Source organism: Anabrus simplex, chromosome 2 (genome assembly GCF_040414725.1).
Source record: "Anabrus simplex isolate iqAnaSimp1 chromosome 2, ASM4041472v1, whole genome shotgun sequence".
Lineage (NCBI taxonomy): Eukaryota > Metazoa > Arthropoda > Insecta > Orthoptera > Tettigoniidae > Anabrus > Anabrus simplex.
Genome location: NC_090266.1, coordinates 577,034,857 through 577,051,020, shown reverse-complemented (window position 1 = coordinate 577,051,020; position 16,164 = coordinate 577,034,857).

The window sequence follows — 16,164 nt, the reverse complement described above, 5'->3', positions numbered from 1 at the left end:
AGGTAAATGTTTGTAGTATTTTTTGTTGTATAAGTGTTCAGTTGGTAATTGAGAGTCCTTAAAAAATGAGTCATCGTCACAATAAACGTTTCCTTGGGGAAAAAGAGCTGTTAGGAGAAGTCAGAATAATTCTAGATGAAGTAACATGTGAAGAATTTTTTGATAGCGGTGGGGAAAGTGATGGAGATGAAATCAAATAACAGCCATTGACTGAGGAAACGATTCGAAATATTCAAGTGGTAATGAAATGGCGTATGGGTTTTAGTGCCGGGAGGTCTCCGAGGACTTCGGCTCGCCAGGTGCAGGTCTTTTGATTTGACTCCCATAAGCGACCTGCGCGTCTTGATGAGGATGAAATGATGATGAAAACGACACATACAACCAGTCCCCGTGCCAAGGGAATTAACCAATTATGGTTAAAATTCTTGACCCTGCCGGGAATCGAACACGGACCCTTGTGACCAAAGACCAGCACGCTAACCACTTAGCCATGGAGCCGGACGTTCAAGTGGTGAAAAAGGTAGAAAAGCCGTTCGATGTCGTATAGACTCCAATGAAGAACGAAATACTTAATTCCAGCGACCAGAGACTTCTGCTTATAAACACAGACGACGAAGAAGTAGAAAAAAAGGTACTCAAATAATAACGGAAAAAGAAAGGAAAAAGAAAGGATAAAAACGGTTGTTGGTTAGGGCTAAATAGCAAGGGGCGGAACAGTGTGGAAAACTGCTCCACTAGGTGTCGGGGTTTTGAGTGTATTGCTTCCTTTTTGGTGTACAATTAGTATTATTCTAGTCTTATTTCGTGCATCCAAATTGCCAAAAGTTATATCAGAATATTATCCGAAAAGCGCCATGTCGAACATATTATGCCAACAGGAGTATTCAGGATGGTACGGTTCTCAGGACATGCAGACTCATTTTTATTGACAATATGATGCGTCTAGTAAAAAAGTATTGAAAATGAAACACGTATTCAATTTCAAGACTGTGGATCTGAAAGAATAGGATGGCTTCATGGCAAGAGGAGCATATTATTATTATTATTATTATTAATATTATAGGTATACAATTTCTGGATAAAATAATTGAAGATAAAACTATTACACAAAACTCTTCGGTTGTTATGAAATGTCGTATGGCTTTTAGTGCCGGGATATCCCAGGACGGGTTCGGCTCGCCAGGTGCAGGTCTTTCTATTTGACACCCGTAGGCGACCTGCGCGTCGTGATGAGGATGAAATGATGATGAAGACAACACATACACCCAGCCCCCGTGCCATTGGAATTAACCAATTAAGGTTAAAAGCCCCGACCCGGCCGGGAATCGAACCCGGGACCCTCTGAACCGAAGGCCAGTACGCTGACCGTTCAGCCAACGAGTCGGACATTTTCTACTGACACTCGTATTCGGGATATCGACAAAATACTGTATGTCCTGTAGTCTTAAGCGGCATCTAAAGCTGTGTCTATACATTATAAGCGTCAAGGGATAGAGAGACGTTATAACTATCCAAAAGTATAGTGAGATCAAAAACAGTCGAAGGTGTAATGTTGCGAAACTGTATAGACAATTGCTGAGGGCAGTTTGTTCGACAGTATGTTGACAGGATACTCAATCCTGTGGTTGTCCTTCTGATGGTGAACATTTTAAGTGACATTTTTCAGTATGATAATGATCATGCATATCCAAGGAAGCTTTCCATATCATGTACTTACTACGGCCGCCAGGTAAAAGGAAATGATAGGTAGGTGACTGGAAAGTTTTACTCAAACATGTAGAACGGTGGAACAACTGACCACTCGTCTGAGCAAGTATCGTCCGGAATTCCACAGGAAGTCCGCCTCTGTGGTGTAGTGGTTAGCGTGATTAGCTGCCACCCCCGGAGGCCCGGGTTCGATTCCCGGCTCTGCCACAAATTTGAAAAGTGGTACGAGGGCTGGAACGGGGTCCACTCAGCCTCGGGAGGTCAACTGAGTAGAAGTGGGTTCGATTCCCACCTCAGCCATCCTGGAAGTGGTTTTCCGTGGTTTCCCACTTCTCCTCCAGGCGAATGCCGGGATGGTACCTAACTTAAGGCCACGGCCGCTTCCTTCCCTCTTCCTTACCTATCCCGTCCAATCTTCCCATCCCTCCACCAGGCCCCTGTCCAGCATAGCAGGTGAGGCCCCTGGGCGAGGTACTGGTCATACTCCCCAGTTGTATCCCCCGACCAAGAGTCTGAAGCTCCAGGACACTGACCTTGAGGCGGTAGAGGTGGGATCCCTCGCTAAGTCCGAGGGCAAAACCGAACCTGGAGGGTAAACAGATGATGATGATGATGATTCCACAGGAAGTGGTCAGGGATATTAATGACTCCATGTCCAGCAAAATTCAAAAAAATATTGCAGCTCAAGAGGGTTATACCCTGTAGTCTACCTAATTTTGTCCCAACATAGTGCAGAAGAATCGGGAAATTTTATCATCATCTTAGCCGTTTCGCAACCTTCCGTAGCGTGTTAGTGCGACGTTAAATCACGAGCAAATAAATAAATAAATAAATAAATAAATAAATAAATAGGCCTAAATAATAATCCTTGAATCGTATTTTAACGATGAGGTTCATAGATAGTGTCTACTTGAACACTGCCAGATATTACGAAAAGAAACCTAAATATGCATAGTCTTATCGCTTGTCGTTTTGTTAACAATTTCTTCCTTCAATGATCAATGACTTCAATATTTAGGGCTTTAAAACAAGCATCATCACCATCACCATACGTTCGTCAGTTTTCGCTGATGGAATTAAATTTCAGTGTTAAAAGGCCAATAACTTATTATCTCCACCTGTTACATATCCTTAATTTTAGAGCACATAGATTTTAATGTCCGGCTCCATGGCTAAATGGTTAGCTTGCTGTCAGTTACATTATATTGGATGACCTGGCATTTGGTGTCCAAGGGCTCCTGGGTTCGATTTCCGGCCGGGTTAGGCATTTTAAACTTCAATTGTTTATTACTCTGACTCGTCGACTGGCTTTGCATGACGTCTTCATCATTAGAGTTCATCATAGGCAAGGCTCCATCCTCAGAGACGCGCAGGTCTCCTACAGACATCAGTTCGGAAGACCTGCACCAGGCCTCTCCGGAGGCTATATACTATGCCATTATTACATCGAATTAATCTAACAGAAATAGTAGTTATTCAAAAGCCAACTCCCTAGTAAACATCAGGTGGCCAGAGGAACAGAAAGCGCTTCTAAAAAAATTAGCACTATCCATTACCTGAACCGTTCGTCCCAAACAGATCGAAGGTGAGAACCCGTGATACTGTCGCAGGAAGAATGATCGCCACAGCGGGGTGCGGGCTGACAGCTTTCCGAAGGAAAGATACCTAACAAAAATAAAAAGACAAACGCTGGAAAGGAAGGACTTGAAGGGTAACTTAATCAGTTACATTATATTGGATGACCTGGCATTTCAAGAGAATCTGCGAACTTCGTGCCAGCTAAATGACATGAAACAATCTTACATCGATAAAAATTCTTTTAAACGTGATATGCTGGTAATTTAGCAATCCAGTCTTTCCCTTTCATTTTGTTGCGCATATCTGTGTCTTAGAGTGTAATTTGTTGAGATTATCTTCACCAATATGATCTAACTGTATCATTTATTTAGCACTTGAAACATGATAACAAGCGAGTAACGAGTATATCGTCGTATAGACATTGGCTCAAAACAATATTTGTTCTTGGAAGATAGAGCTGGTATTCATTAAATGCTGCAAGAAGAATGTTATTCAACAAGTTAGTCAATATTCAAGCGGTGGCTTTCTGTTCCCAAGATAGCGTATTCGATCCCGACAGACATCGCTGGAATTTAGGAGTGTTTAATTGCAAAGAGTTCTGACGCGTTGGAAAACACATGAGACAAAATTCTGACTTTCCGCCGCAACAATTGGAGTGGACACTAGACAAATAACATTAACAGTACGTTAAGTTTTGTGTCTCCTGTCCGTGATGGAAGAAAGTTTAGTGGTAACTGTTGTTGTAAATTTACGAATATTTCGTAATATTAATTCGTTACCAACAACATTTACCGTGTTACATTATTTACAGCTGTTCTATTCAGACCTGTACCCATCTTCATATTTCGGCAAATAATTCGCACATCACAATAATACATGTAAGGCACACATATCTTACTTTTCGACATTTTTATCAAGTCCAAGGGATTATGATTAATATTTTCTTTTGGAAACTGGTAATGAATAAATTGTTGATGTAAGTTTAAGTGTATAATTGAATCGGTCTATGCAGTAAGGGCTGAGTCCATGTTTTGCCGAAAATGAGTTATTGCTGAAAAATGGTGTAATAACGTTCATTACATCGATTAGTAATGAAAGGGCGTTAGTCCCATATCCCTAGGAAAAGATACGGGTTGCTAGTACTGACTGATATCCGAAATCGAAACCATAATCCCAAGAATCATTGTAGTGAGACTGCATGTGACGTTAAGAGTAACGAATGGGCAACCCATGTCACCGATTGAACCAATGCACACGTGCTGCAGTAAGCACGCACCCTACCACTCACTCGAGTATCTGAAACTTTTCAGGGATTCCCAGTAGCTACTAATTCACTGCTTTTATACGACATATTCATGGTTGGACTGTCCGGCTCCATGGCTAAATGGTTAGCGTGCTGGCCTTTGGTCACAGAGGTCCCGGGTTCGATTCCCGGCAGGGTCGGGAATTTTAACCATCATTGGTTAATTTCACTGGCACTGGGGCTGGGTGTATGTGTCGTCTTCATCATCATTTCATCCTCATCACGACGCGCAGGTCACCTACGGGTGTCAAATCGAAAGACCTGCACCTGGTGAGCCGAACATGTCCTCGGACACTCCCGGCACTAAAAGCCATACGCCATTTCATGGTTGGACTTTGGGACCTTCCTGTTGAAACTCGCAGCTGTTTTAAGGTGATCTTCCTACATTCCGTATATGAGTTTAGCACACTTTCAAGGTAGGTCTCGATATGAACTCATTTATAGTTCACTCGTGAGCAATAAAAAAATAACGGAGATATCCAATGTACATTTAAACCAAAAATAATATTAAATAAAAATACACTATTGACTTGAAGATAACAACTAAGGTACCACTAGGTTACTTGTGACTTCATAGTACCTCTTATAAAATAGTTAAAAAGAACGTATTCAATTTCTAACAAAGTAGCCTGGATTTTCACGTGCTAATAGACAATTTCCTTGTGAATTCTTGTAGAAAATGCAGAGTTCAAATAAAACTGTAACTTGACTTACAAGTAGTTCGGCTTTCCTCTACCAGACGATCAACTTGCCTTTAAGGTGATGAAAAATACGTTCACACCTGTAATTAGGAAACATAAGCAATTTCCAAATGGGCGAACTTTCGCCCTTTAATGTCAGTACACAAGAAGTTCTAATAAACTAAAACTTGACTTGAAATACTTTCGTGTACTTCAAACTGACCACAGAATTTATTATTCTCCCTACGGAAAATCTGGTAGGTTTTCAACATGCGCAGTAAATTTAAATTCAGTCAGAATGCAGTAAGCATACTCCAGTCAAGTAACTATGAAAAAGCTCTTCGGTTTGTCCTCACGCGGACATCATGAACTCGTTTGTCATTAAAGAACAGAGGATTCAAGACAAACCTTTATGAAACAAAAATTAGTTGACACATCCAACTCTAACTTCTTCAAACTGACCATTGAAAAGTCGTCTGTTTTGAGGAGACTCTATACACAAGTTTAACATACATACATGGTTCAATGAAATCCTGGTGTAGTCGATTCCCTCGAAAGATAGGATATTTGCACATTTCAATCATCTTTCACTTGTCATTTGTACCGCTAGCGGACTATGAACAAAAGTGATAGCTCTTACTCAACACTCCCTCCCCTTCTACATCTTAACAGACCAGTGTGCTGGACATAACTTCCTTACAGTTTCCAAAATTACCATGACAAGAAAGGCTGAATATGTTGGGGGTCCTGCGAGAGGGGAGAATGCCGACGCAGCGGCGACCATGTGAGTAACACAATAACCCCGGCGATTCGTTGATGCTCAAGGTAATGGAGTTCCTGAGAAAAAGCTGGAAGATGATTTACAATGGAGAAGGCACACAGAATGATCTTTAAGTGGAAACTGCGATAATTGCCAGTCAGTTCTGAGAATGTCGCGAGAAGGCACGAGGCAGTTAGGAGAAAGTCGCGAGTCAGTGACGAGTCATTCAGGAGTGCACCAGACAGGAGTAAGCCGGTCTTGATTTCGCGAATGCGGCGAATTGCTAAATGAACAGCTCTGAGGATGACACTGTACTGTGAGATACCGCGTTGGAGAGCAGGACTACCGAGCTCGATAGCTGCAGTCGCTTACGTGCGGCCAGTATCCAGTATTCGGGAGATCGTGGTTCGAACCCCACTGTCGGCAGCCCTGAAGACGGTTTTCCGTGGTTTCCCATTTTCACACCAGGCAAATGCTGGGCTGTACCTTAACTAAGGCTACGGCCGCTTCCTTCCCACTCCTAGCCCCTTCCTCCCTAACCGTCGCCATAAGACCTATCCTAAAGCAAATAACAAAAAACCAAAAAAAGGCGAGAGCAGGACTTCGACGTGCTAGGTGGCTGTGTGTTCAACCACCTTAATCAGTACAGACTGTGCCCGGCTCCATGGCTAAATGGTTAGCGTGCTGGCCTTTGGTCACAGGGGTCCCGGGTTCGATTTCCGGCTGGGTCAGGAATTTTAACCAACAGTGGTTAATTTCGCTGGCACGGGGGCTGGGTGTATGTGTTGTCTTCATCACCATTTCATCCTCATCACGACGCGCAGGTCGCCTACGGGAGTCAAGTCATAAGACCTGCACCTGGCGAGCCGAACTTGTCCTCGGACACTCCCGGCACTAAAAGCCATACGGCATTATTATTAGTACATACTGTGTGAAGCGCAAAGCTCGACGGCGAGTGAACTTGTAAATAAATGTACACTGATGAGCAATTGAATTAGCGATACCTGGCTAATAGCGTGTAACACCTTCTTTCGTCGTGCTGGCGGAGGCGATGTGGTGAAACATGGACTCCACAAGACACTAGACGCACAGGAGAGCCATACTAATCCATAACCGCTGCACAGCCTCCCTAATGCACGGAGATTGTTCATAGCGGGGCACAGAGTGCGCTCAACCCTCTCGACCGCATGCCGGATGGGCTCTATAGGATTGAGGTCGGAAGACCTTGAGAGCGCGGCAAGAATGTTCATATCCGTTGACTGTTCATCGAAACAATCAGGTACCATCTACTCCAGTCCCAAGTGATTATATTGTATAGGTCTTGCCGATTCCATGATCTGTCAGGACATTCGTCTTCTTCCTCAATTTCTTTGATTGATCTATGGCATGCCAAAAGGATGCGTGACTGTCTTGTCCATGTGACGTTGGTCACTTTGCTTCAGTTGTAATGAAGCAAATGACCTCGAAGAAACACTCTTGCACACATTCACTAGCACCTTCAGCTCCTTCGTGAATCTGCTTCATTAATTTGGCCATATCAGAAATTGGAATAAATCGATCTTATTCGATAATATTAGAGTAGGCTGCTATGCTTGTCTACTTCATCTATGTTTACAAATGAGTTAGCATCAGAATCAGTATCGTCATGCATTTTAACCTTTTGATTTCTGTTGCTGAAAGCTGTTGGCAAGTTCATTCCCACTCTAACAGTTCTCTAATAAGCAGCCAAGCTCATCGCAAGCCAAGAAATCACTAAAGATAAATAATTTCTTATTTACTGTAATTTAGTTACATCTTCCGGACACGATCTTTATTACTTGTCTGATTAATCATTACCGCTGGTAAGTGCAGTGACCTTATTGGCGTCTGCAGCGTATGTGCGGGATCGTAGACCCACTTTAGGCACTATTAGCGACTATTGAACATCCGGTACCAAAATATTCACCCGCCGTATCTGTCATCTGTCGTAAAAGTCCCCCACAATGTTAGTTTTCTCAACACTTTCATCACTGTTTTCCAAACCAATATGCATCAAAATCCTTTCGATTTCCTGCCTTATTAATGAGTCACAGCGTCAGTAGGTACTTCTCTCTGTACGTCGTTATACTCCAACAAAATTACGCGAATAGCTCTTATAACTAATTCGTCACAGTTCTCTCTTTTCTGCACGAGATCGACGTTTATATGCAGTTAGGATTTGACTTACTTCCTTATCCGCCTTTTCACACTGCCTAGCAATGTAACGCACAGCCGTAACAGTTATTTTCACAGCTTTGGAGAATTTTAAGACATTGTGAATGATCTTTCTGCTCCGAGAATAGATCATTTCACGTCATTTCTTGGAAGCATTCCCATTTCTTAGAGATGTGCAGTTCCAATAACGAACACAGACGTGACACAAGAATACAAGTGATTTCTGACAGCAATTCACTGTACATATTTTAACAGGAACGCCCGTACTTTAGCTTTATCGGAGAGCATGGGTTGACGCCCGGGCGTGTACGGTCCATGTTAGGAACCACAGAGGGAAGGGTATTTGAATAAGTTCTTTTAAAATTTAAGTCTTTGTTTATTAAAGTTAGACAAGAAATGTATCACGTTTTACAGATGTGAAGGATGGATATGAGAAAGTCCAAACAGTGGTTGGAAGTGACGTTGTCTCACGACATCGGCGATATCCCGCGTTGCCGGACTCCTTCCACCTCAACATGGTACAGACGTGCACATTAATGGTGTCCCGACATAAACAATCAACACTGCCCCACTCCAGTACTGAAAAGAAGGGGAGAGAGTGAAGGGGTAGTGTTGAAGGCCAATCCAGTACAAAACATAGGGGAAGGGAGTGAAGGGGTAGTGTCGAAGGCACAATGACTCACCTTCTCGCTTAACGCATTGCTGCATGGACTGCATGCAGACAGTCCGCTACAAATTTCGTTATGATCGAAATGGGCACAGTGGCGGATGTATTGAAGTACAGCATTAGGTTACCTACTCGTCCGGCCCCGCGGTGTACGGGGCAACGCGTCCGGCCGCCCCGGGTTCGATTCCCGGCCGGGTCAGGGGGTTTTAATTGTAAATAATAATATCCCTGGCCTGGGGACTGAGTGTTTGTGTCGTCCTTAACGTCTCTCACATTCAACACTCAACACTTCCGCAATTCCAATTACATGCAGGTTCATATATTGTGCAAGTAGGAGCAGAATAACTCTATAGGTCGACGCCCCGAACAAATAGCATTTTAACATAAAAAAAATAAAAAGTAACCTACTCTGATAATTACAGTATTAAGAGGTAAAGGAGATTTTTAACCGAAAAGTATTTTATACTAGTTAGGAATATTTTGTAGCTGCGTTATATCGGGTCTACCAATCCTTCTTCACCTCGTTCTTGCCATATTTCTATCAATCTCCAAACTGTCTTAAGACTGCATGGTATTGCTTGTGCTATTGCTTGGGGGACCATGTGAGCCTCCCACATGCCAATAATACGTCCTCGATTCACCTGTGATAGGATAGGAGCTATCTTATTACAATGTTACAGTATAACGAGGGAATACACACACTGTGTATTCAGCACTACCTGTTCACTCCCTTCCCCTCCTTTTCGGTACTGGAGTGGGGCAGTGTTGATTGTTTATGTCAGGACACCATTTATGTGCGTGCGTGTACCACGTTATCCCACGGCGGATGACAGGTCTTGAAGGTCCGATGAGTCTGACGCCTGATGATCGATTATGTGCAATGTTGGATTACTGATTTAGCATTTAGTTCCACTTCCGTCCCATGAAGAGAGTAAAGAAGGGTATAGGCATCGCACAGAATGTCAATGTGATCTGATACGACACTTCTTTACTGCACTGCACACTTTGCGAATTAGTACCTTCACTGAATATTACTACTCAACACAGTTCGTAGAATTTACAAGTTCCACAGTTCATAACGAAAGAAGAAGATTTACACAGTCCAACATAAATGAAATGATTGTTGTTCGATGCACTTGTCGACGTAACTCAAGTAAATAGAATATCACAGTTCATAATGAAAGAGGATTAACACAGTTCAACATAAATGAAATGATTATCTTTCGATGCACTGTTCTACTGCACCAAGCCTACTTAGCGAACACAGTTCAAAAACCTCGAGACTATTCTGTCACTAAGGCACAGTCTCATGAAAATAAATTCTGTTACTAAAGCACAGTTTTTACGAAATAAATCCTGTAACTAAGGCACAGTCTAATAAAAATAAATTATGTTATTGAAGCACAGTATTTACGAAATAAATTATGTCACTAAGGCACAGTCTTAAAACCTAAAAGGCATGATTATAATGTGATTGCTGCTACATCCATCACCTACGCGCACAGCGGCCTTTTGAAACCTCTCGCACAGCTGTTGCTACGAGTTGCGCTCTTATGCACCAAAAATACTTTGGAAGTGAATGTCCCTGTGACATTCCCGTTTCAATATACAGCTATAATACGTATTACTGCTGAGATAACAGCTGTGACACTCTGTTTATAACGAGTAGTACCCCTCGCTGCCGCCTAATACTATAGTTATTCTCATTATACTGTAATAATGCGACTTAACAGACAATGTATTATTGTTTACTAAAGGTACTGCACGAACTACTTCACAAGACGAGATAGGTCTGTCTCTTAGCACAAGCCAGAGTAGAATGCAGCTTCCATTGAAGTCCGAGTCCCGTTTAAGACTTTGGTATTATGATATGGAAGCAGGACCGAGCAGAGCAGGCTTCCACTTAAAGGTGGCCACAACTTAAACGTACTTCCATAGCTCTGCACTCGGGAGGCGGTGGACTAATGCCACCGGTTACTGTCCTAAGAATGGTTTTCCTTGATTTTCCATTCTTCTCACTAAGGCGAATGCCGGGAGAGTTTCTTTAATAGGCCACGGCCGCTCCTCGCTCGCCTTCTACGCATCTCAAATCAGCACAACAAACCTCCCGGCCAGAGAGAGGGCGTCACCCTTTAAGAGGCCCGCCGTACCACATTAGGGTACAGAATGATAACTTTTAGCAGCAGCAACAGCAGCAGTAGCAGTAGTAGTAGTAGTAGGAGTATGAAAGCTGCTGTGGTGTAAGCGCTACTCTGAGTAATGACATTTGGAGCACGACTGGAGCCTTTGAGTTTTATGAAAAGTGTAACTCATATTGTCAGTCGTGTTGCAGTAGCACTTTCTGGTCCATTGAGGAAAGCAATGACATGCTAACTCACTCCTCATCCTTCAAAGAGCACCTCATTTTGGCGCCACCATCGGTTTTTGCAGTTTCCCTATAACTGCATAACCTTTGGTGGTGCAATTTGAGATCTAACCATCCTACTGGCTGATGACCTAACATACAGACTCATAGATCCTTCAACGTTACCAATTCGCACTAAGAAAGTTCATCAAAACTACAATATTTTTTCAACTTACCCCTTTGGCAGATGACCTAGCTGTTAGGTCCCTTCAAACAACAAACTACTTATCCCAGATATTGCTTTGGTTGGTGGAGCCATCCAGGCACATTCTGGTTTTGGCAAGGGATTTGAGACCGGATGCCCTTCCTAACGCCACTTTATTTTACGGGTAAAAATTCATACCGGGATTCGGACCCCAGTCCTTCGGGCGGGAAAGCATCAGCTATGTCACTGCTCTATCATCGTCAAAAATATAATATTGTCCCCTGAAATTTACTTCTCAATGAGGAATCAACCATGCGCTTGATTGAGGTTATAGGGTATTCATAAAATACGGTAGATCGTACTCAGTAGTTGTTTGTTTCCATATACTGTAGAACATTCTGCACTACAGTTGACAGTCAATCTATTTGCATGATGCGATGCTCATTCGAGTTGGTTGATCTGTAAATAAAGGAAACCGGTTAATAAGCATCGAGGCTGCTTTGTTCAATGGTGCATTATATTGCGTAGTTCGTGTTTACGATGTGTTTCTCCATTAATAACTGATCATGCCCCAAAAGGTAATACTCTAGGACTGACAGTAAATAAAAGGTACTCGTCTATAAGCCCATAATTGTGCAAACATTCATCATATTTGAGCTCCGATATTTTCAGATGATGTTTAGTTATCGATAATAAAATTATACAGTATGAGAGTAGATGATACGATATTCTTCCATTTGAATTTCAGACTAGACTCAAATTTCGGTGCGACGTAAAGCCAATTAAAACAAAAAATAAAATGGTAAATAACTTTTCGATCCCATGTAATGACATTGAACAATAATATAGGTTAAACAGACTACTCATTACATAATACAACCTGTGACAATAAAGTTCGGTGAATGAAGTCAGAACAGTCGATCCGGCAACAATGGTGACACACAACGCTGCACCTGCGTAGCAGCAGGTTTTGACCACTTGATCCCAACGTTGTTCAGTTGAGCATCGTGTGTGTGCCGTGTAAGACCTGTTTGACACAGTGCGTGTTTCGTACGTTGGTTCTGAACTGTGAACAAGAACATGAACGACCAAAAGATCAATGTACAGTTTTGTTTTAAGCTTGGCAAAAACACCGAAAGAGACGCATGCGATGCTGGTACGTGTTTATGAAGAGGCTTCACAGGATTGTGTCGAAACGGTGGATGCGAGACCAAATTTCTTGAACTATATTGTCACTGAGGATGAAACCTGGTGTCTCAGGTACGACCCTGAAACGAAACGGCAAAGCATGGAATGACATTCTCCGGGATCCCCCCGTCGGAAAAAAGGTCAGAGACGAAAAGTCACCCATCAAAACGATGCTCATCACCTTTTTCGATAGTCAAAGGCATTATCCACAAGGAATTTCTACCTGAGTGAACGACGTTGAATGCTGCACGGTACATTGAAATTTTGACCCGTTTCGTGAAACGTCTACTCAGGGTAAGACCCCAAAACGCACTACAAGGTGCATGGCTTCTTTTGGGTCTATTATAACGCTCGCCCACACACAGCCAATATCGTCAAACAGTTCATGGCAAAAAAAGGAGGTGGTACAACTTGAATATCCCCCATACTCGCCAGATCTCAGTCCTCCAGACTTATTCCTATTCCCACGACTCAAACTCGCTTTGAAAGGAAAGAGACTTGACGATATTCTTGACAACCCACGAAACGTGACGAGGCTTTTGAACACCTTCACAAAGGAAGCCTTCTTGCAAAGTTTCCAGACATGTATCGCCGATCTCACCAGTGCATAGTTATGGGAGGGGACTATTTCGAAGGACACTAAGGTCTATGTCGTGCATTGTTCATCTACATGCTGATAGTACAGGACTATTCACTGAACTTTTTTGTCGCAGGTTGTATATATGGTGTTCCTGAGGTTCCCAATGAAAAAGCCTCTTTAACCGCCATATATGTTGCAAAGGTCTTCGATGATAAAGAGGTTATGATTGATGAATGTCACAAATTAAAAAGTCAAAAATAGTCCAACTGCAGTCATTATTGTGAAGCTCGTTCGCAGGCATTATAAGGAACAACTCCATGGGAAGCGAAAAATCATGAGGAAGTTATCCACCTCTCATTTGGGCTTCACTGTTGATAATCCTGTGCACCCTAATCAGTCCTTATCCCCAGGTAATGGAGTTCCATTTATTAAGGCGAAACACCTGCAACACGAGAAAGATCATAAATGTATATAGGTTAATAAGAGTGAAAAAATAATCATAAGAAATGAGACAGAAGTCTTGTTCATGTTCTTCGCAGAGTCGAAGATTTATGTAAGTTGTAATGAATTTTACCTCCTCCTTTTTCTACACTTAATGTATGAAAATTATCTAGCGGCATCATTTATAAAAATCTCTGATTCCAGTTCGGCTTAAGCCACGAAGGAGAGCGGACGCATTGAGTGGAGGGGCCCGGGAGTGGGAGTAAGGAGCGAGTGCTGAGTGCAGGAAGGTTGTGAGGAGTTTGACGACAATGATTGGAGTGGATCAGTACAGGGCGACTATAGGAGGATGGCAGAGGAGAATGAAGAAAGAAGAAGTAAAATCAGGTGGATGTAAAGTGGATTTGGTGATTAAAGGAGAATTAGTGTTAACAGCGGCGGTGGTTATAATCTTGCTATTGATTGGAGGGGTCGAACCGAACCCAGACCCGACATCTAGTGAAAATGAGGGATGGGAATACATGGAAGAATTCAAAAGACTGGTAAAAGAGGCGCTGGAAGAAGTGTGCCCCTTTGAGCAAATTAAGAATATGATCCATGAACAAACCATGGAGTTTGGAAAAATGAAGGTATGGTTACGAGAAAAAACTGACGATATAACATCACAAGTGAGAAAGAACGACGGAGAAGTGGCAATATTAAGAGAAAGAATAGGATGATTGGAAGAGGAGACGTTGAAATTGAAAGCAGAAGTGAATGCCAATACGTTAAACCGCAGGAAGAAGTGCCTGTTTATATATGGGGTGCCTGAGGAGTTGAGAGAAGACAAAGTACTTACAACTTATAAAGTAGTGGACTTAATACAGAGGAAATTGAAACTTAACTTTAGCGAAGTGGACATAGATGATGTGCAGAGAGTGGGAAGAACTAGGGGCAACAGGCCTATCAAAGTAGAACTGTTTTCTACGTTGATGGCTGATGCTGTGATAGGCAATGCGAGTAATGTGCAGAGAGAGAAAATATGGATCAAGAGAGACGTGGGATGGGAGGCGATTAGGAATGAGAAAATACTCAGAAAACACAAGATACGTGCGATAAATCAAGGGCTGAGAGCAACTATCAAAGGACAAGAACTAGTGGTATCAGGCAGAAATTGGAAGAGAAACTGGTCTGTGAATGGATTGATGGACTTAGAAATGAAGATAAAAAAGACGAATAAAAAGTGAGTAGTGCAATGAAAGGTGGGGAAGTGAGGCGAGATAACAGTAACAGTGTACTGTGTGAAGAGGTTCAGGGAGAGGTGCCAAGTGAAAATGTGATCATAAACAGTGAACAAGTTCAGGAAGAGGTGACAAATGAAAAGGTGACCATAAGCAGTGAAGAAGAGAGGCAGGGGAGTGAAAGCAGTGAAGTAAGGGAAGTGCAGGGTATGAAGGTGACGTCAGAGGCAACCGGGGGGTGTCTCAATCAGAGTTGGGAAAGAGGCTAGGGCAGAAGCTTAACGGAGATGATGGGAGCTAAAGTTGGAGGCAAAGGAACACAACAGAGAGAAGATAGTGATGAATTGGCGGCTAAGAGAGGTGGTAGAGAAGCAGGAAGGTATAGAAAACTGACAGACATGTGGGGTACAGGTAGAAATGAGAGGGGTGTAATCACTAGAAGTAAAAAAGAACAATAGTGTAGTGAGTAGTGAAGATAAAGATTGTTAGATGTAAGAATGTAGTGTTGAGAAGTGGTGTTATTTGGTAAATTTTGGATTTTGTAAATTTTTATTTGGTGGTGTAATGTGGAAGGTATATGAGGTTGAGCTGAAGTGGAAATTGTGGATAAGAGGTGGTATATATTTTCGAAGATTGTTTGAGATCAGAATGTAGTGTTGAGAGGTTGTGTTTTTTGTTGTTGTTGTTGTAAATTTTGGTTTGGTGGCGTAATGTGGAAGATGGCTTGGTAGGTAAACCTGATCATTTAATTATGAATACTGGAGATTGTATTTAGAAGGTTTATTTATTGCTGAATTATTTTGGAGTTGGGAGGTGGTATTATTGCATTTGTGCTTGGTATGAGTAAGTTGATGTAATCTGATCATTGATTACTGAATTCTGGAGATTGAGAGGTGGTATATGAGGTGATGTGTTGGTATTAAATTGTAGTTGTAATAGCAGTGGTGTTTGGTATGAGATAGAGAGGTGGTATATGAGGTGATGTGTTGGTATTATATTGTGGATGCAATAGTATTTGTGTGTGGTATGAAGTTTATTTATTGTTACAATATGTGAAAGGTGGTGTTGGTGAGGCGATGGTATATGAGTGTTTAGTATCTGTAGGTGAAGATGAAGTGGTATTTTGAAGGATGCGATGGTATATGAGTGTGTGGTATTTGTAGATGAAGATGGCTTGATTGGTGAAATTTGGAGATAGAGAGGTGATATATGAGAAGGCGCGGAAGTGGTATATGGGTGTATTAAGCGTGGATGGTGGATGTTTATTTATTGCTATAATATGTGAGTGCTGAGAGGGA